Source organism: Prenolepis imparis, unplaced genomic scaffold, assembly GCF_030444845.1.
Source record: "Prenolepis imparis isolate NDT839.2.m4 unplaced genomic scaffold, iyPreImpa1.0 SCAF_3, whole genome shotgun sequence".
Taxonomy (NCBI): Eukaryota; Metazoa; Arthropoda; class Insecta; order Hymenoptera; family Formicidae; genus Prenolepis; species Prenolepis imparis.
The window spans coordinates 6,650,575-6,661,314 of record NW_028141161.1 but is presented as its reverse complement, the minus strand read 5'-3'; positions in this window follow the sequence as shown (position 1 = coordinate 6,661,314).

Sequence of the window (10,740 nt, the reverse complement as noted above, 5' to 3'; positions counted from 1 at the left end):
CCGATCGCATTTCGGACCTCCATGAATTTTATTCCCGTCCTCGCTGTTGGGTAGCAAAGAACAAGTAAGGCCGTTTAGGAAATAGAGTCTATATAGGATGATTCATGCACGACGGATTTGCATAAACTTTATCTTCTGCGATCATAAAAATTCACACGTACAAACATGCGTTCTCTTCTTTTGCAAAAAGTGTCGAACCAAGTGTGCTTTGCACTTTGTCGTCGTACGCAAATTTTGGGAACATAAATGTGATATGAAGAGGGAAGAAGGGAAAAGGGAGAGAGAGAATGCTGCAGTCGCGGACTTTGATACCGCGAAGAGGATATTACATCGTCGAGGAAACATTGTCATACCCTGCGCGAGACATTTTGACACCGTAATAATACGAGCGAGTGATCTTCGGCTTAGTATACAAAATGACGCGTACCAAAAATCGCATAATTTTATACATTGTAATGTATATTAATAATTTTAAATTAATAAATTTTAAAGATATTTATACAAATTCAAAAATTTTAAGTAATTTTATTTATATTTTATATTAATATAAACTATTAATAAATAGTTTCTAACACGAAGATATCAGAAAGTACGAAAATACCAAAAAAGTTTTGAAAGACTGAAGATGTTAAATAAATTTTTTTTAGTAAGGTATAATCAGCTACTTAAAAAATATCTATTTTTTACCGAGTCTTGCGTTTTTTACCGTCTTGAATCATTTTACACTATATGCATAATGTTTTTTGGAGCTAATTACACGACCGAAATGTAAATGAAGAATTAATTTTTGTAATTATTTCTGTGATATTCTGTGACAAGAAATAAATAAAGGATAGAGGCGTGGATAGGAGCAGACATACACAAAAGTACCTGCACGCGAGAGGCGATTATTACCAGATACCCTGTATATACGTAGAGTATTAAATTATACAAGTATTTTAAAGTATAGATTTTAATTATTTATTAGACGATTAATGTATCACACAGCTTATCCTTATAACTCGATTTTGCGATTATTCAATCGTTTCACTGCGCGTTTTCAATCCAAATTATATTTAAATCGTCGAAAAGTCAAACGATAAAACATCACACGAAATATATTTGATTCTAGTAATATCATTAAAGAAATAATTAATGTTCATAAACATCGCAACAAAATTTATAATTTAAATTCCTACCACATCAATTCTTAATTGATTAAATAAATAAATTATGCAAAAAAATGCGTTTCAAGATCTATCGTCGCAATATATATTTGTATACATTAATTGTAGAAGTCAATAACTCATTAATCATAGCAAATAGTATTATCATAGCAAATAGTTTTCCGATTTTGATAATGATTGTGTTTAGAAAAAGAATTCGACGAAGTGTTTCGCATCACTATTTTCCTGATCGGGTGTTGCAAATGATTACAAAGCCGAATACGTAAACAATAGCGCCCTGAATGACACCAAGGCCAAATACCATGTTATTGATAATTCGTTGCCAAAATATTATTACGCACTATGACATACATATATACGCAGAATATTAAAGTATACAGATTAATTATATTTATTAGACGATTAATATGTATCACGGAGGGGGGCTTATCCTTGTTACTCGAATTTGCGATTCGAACGTTTTATATTTAAAATTATATTTAAATGCGCGAATTATATTTAAATTCGAATTATACAATATATAAGTACATATCTACATATCCCAGGTAGCAAAATAAGTCATTTTGACGTCATTTTAACATCAAATTACGTCAAAATGACGTCAAAGTGACTAATTTTGCTACCTGGGATATTAGGATTTTCTAAATGGTAGTAACGATTTTTTGAATTGGCCTTTTTCAAACATTGACCCTAAATAATTTCTGAACGGATTAACGAATCAACCTCCGGTTTACGCCAAAAATTTTCTTTTTTTATACTTTTTCAAACAATAAAGTACAATATGGGAGATTCCATTTGAAATTTTTGAGTTGGGATCCCCCGGGGACACCCTCTTGAGGGGACAACTTCTGCAACTCTCTTAGAAAGAGTAGCCCTTCGAAATGATCAAACACGCATTTCGTGGTTTTTTATAATTTTGAACCATTTCCGAAATATAGAGAGACAAACTTTATGGATACCCTGTATATAAAGGCACTATATTTATTCTAATCCGTAGAATCAAATATCGATGTTTCAACGTATGTTCTCAACTACTTTTACATAAACTATATCGACTTTATTTAATAATATTTAATAAATTTATTGGTGCCAATATAACCACTATATATCTCATAGTTAACGGTACATTAATATTATAAAAAAAAAAAACTATATCGACTCCGAAATAATATTTTTCAACCATCATAGAGAATAGTTACATCTTGTTGGGTTCTTTTATAATCAATAAACGAACTTTTATCATCTCTCCTAATATCGGGTAGCGTTATACACTCGTTTTCCGTAGACCTAGGTCATTCGCCCGTACGGCAAGCCCGATTGAAAAATAGCCACCGACGAAAAAGTGCTGATTTATCTCGTGGTAGTTCGTCTCGATTCTCTAATCTTCGTCTTTGGCTCAACAGTTATTTCGTTTCCGGATTTTCTTCTTTTCCTTTTGTCTTGCGCTGCACTTTTTTATCGCTGATATACAGACTGTATCAAAAGTGACTTTTCCTTAATTATTAAATTCCTTTTATATATAAAATTATATTAAAACTATTTTACGTTACACTATTCCTAACACAAAAATTCTGTAAATGAAAACTCTTCTCAAATATAGGAAGAAACATGATAGAGATATAAAAAAGAAAATGATAACAGTCATTTCGTGGCAAATGTGGCAACGCATAAAAAAGAAATTTCAACATACGCCGTTGCTGCTGATGAGATCGAAGTCGGCGTTTGATCGTCCAGGCGAAATAAGAAATCCCTCACGATATATCAGAGTTGATATATCAGAGATCGACGCTGAGGAGTTTCCAAACGAGTTTTTGACGATGCGGCGCGCGCTTCGTCCGCAAGGATCGCGGATCTGCGGATTCATGTCAAAAAGACGTGGAGAGGTGGAGAACGGAATGGAGAGAAAGAGAAAGAAAAAAAGATATATAGATGAAGGTAGATAGAGACACGCGACGGGATAAGCGATGCCTCGTTCTTTTTTCGATACCGACTTTCCATCACCGTCGTTCAAGGGTTCCTATCAAAGCGACGATAGCGCATCGAACCGGGAAAATCTCGCTTTATTCAATCCAATGGCAAACGCCGGCCGAGACGAGAACTGCGCATTTTTCGCGCGCGGCAAGATCGCTCTTAGACCCAAACGATGGCGATATTCCTCGCTAGATATATAGTTAGATATCTCCTTAATCGAGTAGGTTGTTTCAGGATGGAACACTCCAATTACACTAGTCAATACTGATTTTATTGCCAATTATACTATATATTTTAGGGTAACTTTGTGTCGTTAATTCCGAATATAGCATTGGTTTTCCTAGATTGGCTCTTTTTTAGATAATGGGTGCCTCATGAAAAACATAAAAAATGCAAAAAATGTAATGGTCAGGCGTAGCCTATTCCCAAATCATGTAGAAATTCTCTCAAATTATATAAAAATATATATATGAAATACCTAATGGCGTTGTAAAACAACACTATAACAAAGTAAACTGATTCAAATATTCACAATTAATGCATAGAAAAATGTTGTTTGTACAATTTTCTTTTATGTGGGTCTCATCAGGATCACGTTGGAGATAAAAATAATGTTAAAGAATAAAAAGACAGACCAAACCCTACTGCATATGTCAACAGCTATAAATCATATTGGAGTATAAAATCATAATTTGAGTATTCATTATCTCAAAAACTAGAGCCAATTCGAGCCAAAACTGTTGTCATTTTTGGATTCTGCATCCCCAAAATATCCTAAATTCGTTAAAATATCCTTGGCAAATCCTAAACAAAAGTTTTTTTGTTAATTAGTGTTATTAGGAATCAGAAAGGGGAGCACTCCAATTATTAAGTTTTAGGAAGGAATATATATTCCAATTATTTTTTTTCACTTTTTTTGAATAAATCTTTCATAGGAAATTATACATATGTATATGTATAGCATATCTCTGCTACAAATATTTATATAAATATAAATATACATTATATTTTACAAATCTTCACTGTCGTTTTGAATAACATGATGCCGGAGTGAACCATTCAATGCACGGACAATCATTTCGAATTGCATCTACTTGCGTCGCAGTGAGAGCATTATATGGGCACTTCCGGTAAGGCTCTCATCAGGTACAAAGTTGTCAGAAACTTACCGAGCCCCTCTGGGCGATTCTATGGTTCCGAACTGCTGCAGTGGAGAACGTCTCTCTCCCCGATATTGTCGTGATTGCTGCGGCTTGCTTGCGCGTCTTGTACGGTCCTCTCTTGCGTATCGTCATTTGCCGCTTGCAAGCTCTGACGAAGTTACGAGACCCGAGATGGCAGATTGGCGCAATTGTTAATTAATCTCACCGTTATCGAGACATTTTCGTGTAGTAAGTATATATACGCTCGGTATAAACTGCTGCATATCGATATTTTTATGCAAAGATGCAAAATTTCTCTCACATATTGATTTTTTTATACAGATTTTTATATTACAATTTATGCACCAGAAAAAAACAATAACAAATACAATATTAAAAAATTAATCACTTTATTTGTTTCTCTGTTTCTCGTGGATGAAAGAAACGGTAAATATATGGCTGTCCGCCGAGTTTTACCCTTGAGTTAAATTCTACGCTATTTAATTATGTCCGACTCGCCGCATCGCTTTCGACTAAGTCGATTCGGGAGTTGCTCGTATTTATTATGCGATTATACAAAGCAAAACAATTGAGGTACCATGAATAATGGCGCTGTTACTAGCCGAGTCATGCGACTTTACGTATGCAATTTGTTAGATTTTATTAACATTATAATTAGATTTATTATTTCAATTATTATAATTAGATTTGTTATTAACATTACAAAGAATTAAAATAATATTTTTTTGTAAATTATGTAAAAGTCATCGCAATTTTGTTATATTTTTCAATCGTTTAATTAACATGTAATATATCTAAAATTTACACATGTATATATGTACATACATACGTCATCTTATTGTTAGAATAAGCTGATTTTGATATCATCTCGGAAGCAGAATAATTGATAACGCCGTTCGTTTTACTTCGATACAATCATTAAATATCAAGATATTGACGTTTCTATCGACACATGGCTTTAGTCATGAACGTCCACGCCACGAAGAGGCCGCCACGTGACTGGCACGTTAGCCAGTAGCGCCGATAGTCACGTGATCTAGTAAAAAAAAAGTAGGTCACGCGCGCTATCGGTTACCGCGCGATCAACTTCCTCTTAAAAGTGAATAGTGCGCGCGGAAAATTTCAAAGAGCTTTAGCTCAGTGAAAAATAGTGAAACAAAAACGTAAAACAAAAACTTTGTAATTTTGTTCAGCCTAGACACGTATTCATTACTAATATCCTTATCATGATATGATAATGGATAGAGCATTTATGAAGGATAAAGTAAAAAAAATCATTTGTAGCTGTAACGCCGGGTCTACAATCCCCATGTTTCGATATTACTGCCAGTACTGAAAATATAGTATAATATACGTAACGTAAACTGTAGATTTTCAGTACTGGCAGTAATATCGGAACATGCCCAATGAGTCGTTAGTCGTAAGAAAATTGACCAACCACAGTCGATTATTTTTTAAATAATCAACTGTGGTTGGTCAATTTCTTACGACTTAAACCCCCTATGCACGAACCAATCTGCAAGGTCCGATCTGCAAAGATTTATTTATGATTAAATCCGGCAAGCCTACACACTACCCGATCTTGCAGGGTCCCTGCAAATCGGACCCTGCAGATTGGGTCGTGTGTAGAGGGTTTTACGACTAACGACTCATTGTAGACCCGGCGTAAGAGTCATATTTCACATATTGAAAAACTATTACAGTTATTACTTCAACGCATCATCAAGTATTTCCTAGTACTATACGGGTCTTTTCAAACACGATAACATTTTCAAGCAAATATAGAAAAATCGCAAGAAGAAAAGAAGGACAGAAATAAATACTTTCGCCGCGAGTATAATCGGTATTCTCGAAAATCAAAATCAGTCGCAAATTACAAACATTAACTGGAAACAAAAGTCTTACACGTTGACGAAGACGAAACGATTGATGGTGGCGTGAGGTGGGAGAATTGTGTAGCTGAAATATATGCACTGAAACAGAGCGAGAGAAACACGCATGTTAGGAATAACAAGACAAGTGAGACGCAGAAAGAGAACGAGAGAAGTTGGGTGAGAAAGGAAGGCTCGTTTTGGAGCAACGCCCTTGTACGCTTCATCAATCTTCGCTTTGCGCGAGAGGACTAACGACGTTGCGAGATAAACGGGTGACTAGGCAGCGAGGAATCTTGGTATTCCAGGAGAAACTCTCTTATCAGCGGACGGAGTTTGTGAGGGTAAAAGTGTGGTGCAGAAACGGGCAGGGGACAAGAATTTCAGCTAAAACGCAAAAGAATCGTGGTGTTACGATTGTCTTTTTAGTTCCACAGATATCTTTTTGTAGAGCAATTTATATATCTTCATCAACATGTGTGTAAAATTATATATATATAACATATATATATAAATTTTGTTTCAGCAATATTAATTTATTCTTAATACTAACCTTTTCAAATGTGTATATTTGCATACAATATACGTGTAATCTATCATATACTTGTCATATTAAGTAGTTGCAAATTGGTAAATTGAAAATATGTATAATAAATGTATGATGGAAAGTTTGCCAAAAGTTTAAAATCGTGCCGTGAAAAGAACGAAAACGCGGCCATGATTTCTTTCGCTTACTCGCTTCGCAGCTGAATGCCGTTGCGTTATAATGTGAATATGAACTTGTATGTCCGAAAATATAGCTGTGGGAAAGACAGGAGAGAAAGGAGAGAAAGAGAGGTAAATATGGAGGGTGGGTTGTAGTTGTAGCAAGCTTGTGGACACTGTGCCAGGTGGTAGAAAGGTAGATATTGCTATTCCGCGGATGTAGTCACGCCTTTCTCTCTGTCCCTCTCTCTCACACACACAACACACACACACACAACACACACACACACAAAACACACACACTCACACACAGACGCACAGGCGCAACCTCTCGAAGGACCAGACATGAAATACTCTTTAGAGACACGAATAGGAACGCATAATACGATATCGCGATAGTATCGACGCATTATTCTCAAAGGACACACGTGTATCTGCTTTAACTTCTTTTCTCCCTCATCTTCTTTTTCCTTTCTAGAAACAGAGTCCATATATCTTTCGAACTTGTCTACATCATCTACACATCATTTCCTTTTGCATCACGCTTCTCATAAAATAAAACACAAATCCTTCTGCCATCATCCACCCGATTAATTTAGATTACACTTGTAACTGTTATGATAATAATTAGTTCATTCGCTCACTATATGTCTATAGATGTCACTAACTACTGTCCCTAATTCTTAAAAGGCGCTTAAGTAGTTCCCCCCCTTCTTTTCTTTTTTGTTTACTTATTCAGTCAGTTTACTTACTAAGTAAGTCAGTCATGTCTTATCTCTATCAATAAAATTAAGAAGATATAGTTCCGGTCTTTAGATTGTTGTGTTCTCTCGATTAATCATAATAGCACAGTATACTTATATACAGTAGGGACACACAGCGTCGGAACCTTTGATCTTTTTCAGCTGACCTTTCAGCAATCCGCCATGTCTTTAGGTTGCAGCACCGTATCAATATTTTTGTTGTACCCATTACTATTAAAACAATTTTGCGCGAAATATTTTCGATATATTATTTTATAGTCATTTTTTCTGAATAAAAATTAAATATTGCATAAAACGCGAAATCAAAATGATAGTATTGTAGTTTTACAGATTATATTTTACTATAAATGTAATCACAGTAATGGAGTTATTGGGTTCTTTATGTTGAACGGGATTGGCATGACTTATAAAAATGGTCGCTTACGATGCGCAAGCAAATCTGCGTGGCTGATTTGAGAACAAAGGACTGTCCCTACTGTATGTAAGTATACTGTGATAATAGTAACCATCGCATGCATTTACTGAATTACAATATATGCATCATCATTCAGAACGACCCAATAATATAATGTAACATTGCGCGATCCCAATTATCTCAAATTAATAATTTGATGACAATCAAGCGACAAACTGTCTAAAAAACAAAATTTTGATTTTCACGCCTGTTTCCACATATAATGTTTCATTTGAATGTTACTTCACGCATCTTGTTTGCTATTGTAGAGTCTATATAACAGTTGTATAATTAATCAGTATAATTATCAGGATATCTAATAGAACTCGAAAGATTCGCTCATATTTACATAAGTTGCTAACTATCGTTTTGTAAAATTCTCCAAAATGATCCCACACACATATATATATATATATATATATTCGCAAAATAATACTATTATTTATTGAAAGCAAAACTTCAGTAGACTATGGCGCCTACGCCCATGAGACGCAACAAACAAACGCAAAAGAGCACGTTGCGTTTCTACACGCGAGAGACGATCCGAGGATTAGAAAAGGTAGAAAGGGGAATGCGGCGAAGGATGGCTTGGAATATCTTCGTCGAGCCGCGCGGCAGGCAGCCTTTAATATATTTGACAAAGTTTGGGGTTTCGAGAGTATGGATGCGAGGTTCGTAAATCCCCGGCCTCTAAAACTATGCGCGAGCTGGGGATAAGTCTTCGTTTCACCCTCAAACTTTTTCCCGGCGCGGTACATCACGATCGCGCCGGATACATTTTTACGACTCTCTATGTGCTTTCTGTATATTTTCTTTTCTTTTCCTCAACGATTAGTCCTGTTTTTTTACATCTTTAAACGGTCAGTTTTTTTGTTAATAAGAGAGTTAAAAGATGTTAACTACATTTTGTTATTACATTCTTGATTACAGATATGGGAGTCTAACTTAAATAGAACAGTAATTAATTTGCAATATCGAGTTCACAAAAGCGCAAAACTATTAAATGAGGAAAAAATGGTTCGCGTTTGATACGGTTATTGCATGCATTGAGATAGTTTGACTATAGGAGAAGTTTTAATTGACACTACGTCGACCGTCGAGAGCAGAAAACAAAATGATGCTTTTCAGGGCATATCCAATTCCTATGGCGCACATGAATTATTAAATTAGAATTGTAATTTCGGGAAAAGTTTTCGGCACTTTGAGAGGATGCATTCATATGCATATTGTGTCCGGGACGATGCTTACCTTTGAACTTTAATGTCGGCGATGATCTCTGACGGTAGATGACACTAGCATCTCGTTTGTTGGTATCTGGTAACGCTAGGTGACGTTCCGATGCACTTCAAATGCTTGCATCCGATAACACGATGAAAAAGGCTCTAAATTTCCTCGCTGAGAAAGATTAATCTCAAAAAGCTTCCATAGAATCTCTGTAGGTAAAACGACGCGATGAGCTCAGAAGAGCTCCTTATATGTACCATCATATACATGCAAAAGAGGGATTAACATTCCTTTGAATATTTGCGAGTGTTTCTAACAAGAGAGGAAAATAAAAATTTTAACACAATTTTTTTAATTCCAAAATTTTAACGCATCCTTTTCTGAAATTACGAAAATGGTGCCAGGGTAATTGATTCCCAGGAATTTATCTTGGCGAACGGAGGGCGCCATCTGTCTCGACCGGCAAAGCAGCCCTCGCGTCATCAATTTCAGCATTGCATGCCGTTGCGTTATGTTGGTGGGGGGTCGGTGGATCGTGCCCGCGGATGCAATTCGCCCCAGGGCGCAATCAATGCAACACAGTGTGGGTGGCTTGCAAATTCCATGACTGGTAGGGGTTGGATCGGAACGAAGACTTACATTTGTTCACCGACGGAGACGAAGGATCACCTTCGCTGTTTCGACTGTTTTCCACGTTACATACACACATAGGCTAGATTCGGGGAGCGCGCTTTTAGCGCTATTAGCGTGCTCTGTCCTTGTTCAACTTTTAGTAAGTAACAGAGATAGAACGACGCTGTCAGCGTTAATAGCGTCTCCCCGAATGCGCCTATAAACAGAGAGAGAAAGAGGGAGAGGGGGGGGGGGAAGGGTTGCCATCAGTAATTTTTATATATGTAAATTTACATCTTCTTAAAAACTTTTACATTATATTACTTATATAATAATTGTCCGATTTCTGTTCGTGAGGACATAGCGTTTATTATCGCGTTCGTTACGTAAGATTAATAGCCGTGCTGTATTTAATGATTTCGGCAGAATGATTTTTCAACAACGCGTTTCTGTCTAGAATTGAAACATGTACCCAACGTCATTTCCGAACGATTGCAACGATACGTTGTAATTTGTCACTTGATCGCGGCGAAAGCGCGGCAAATAAATTGTATCGATTCGATCAACTGTGCGCTTCCGCGGGCGAAATGAATCGTGATGTGCAACAATGACGGGACCATATGTATCTGTGGATTTTACCGTCGGCGACGATGGACCAACAATGCGATGAAGCACCGCTTTGTAATACGGTTAACGAGTGATGCCATTTCCGTTGCGAAATAGTACGCATAGAATACTGACGAGCACTTCCGCCGTATCCATGATCGCGATCGTATTAGCGAGTAACTTGTCCATTGTTTATACGTATAG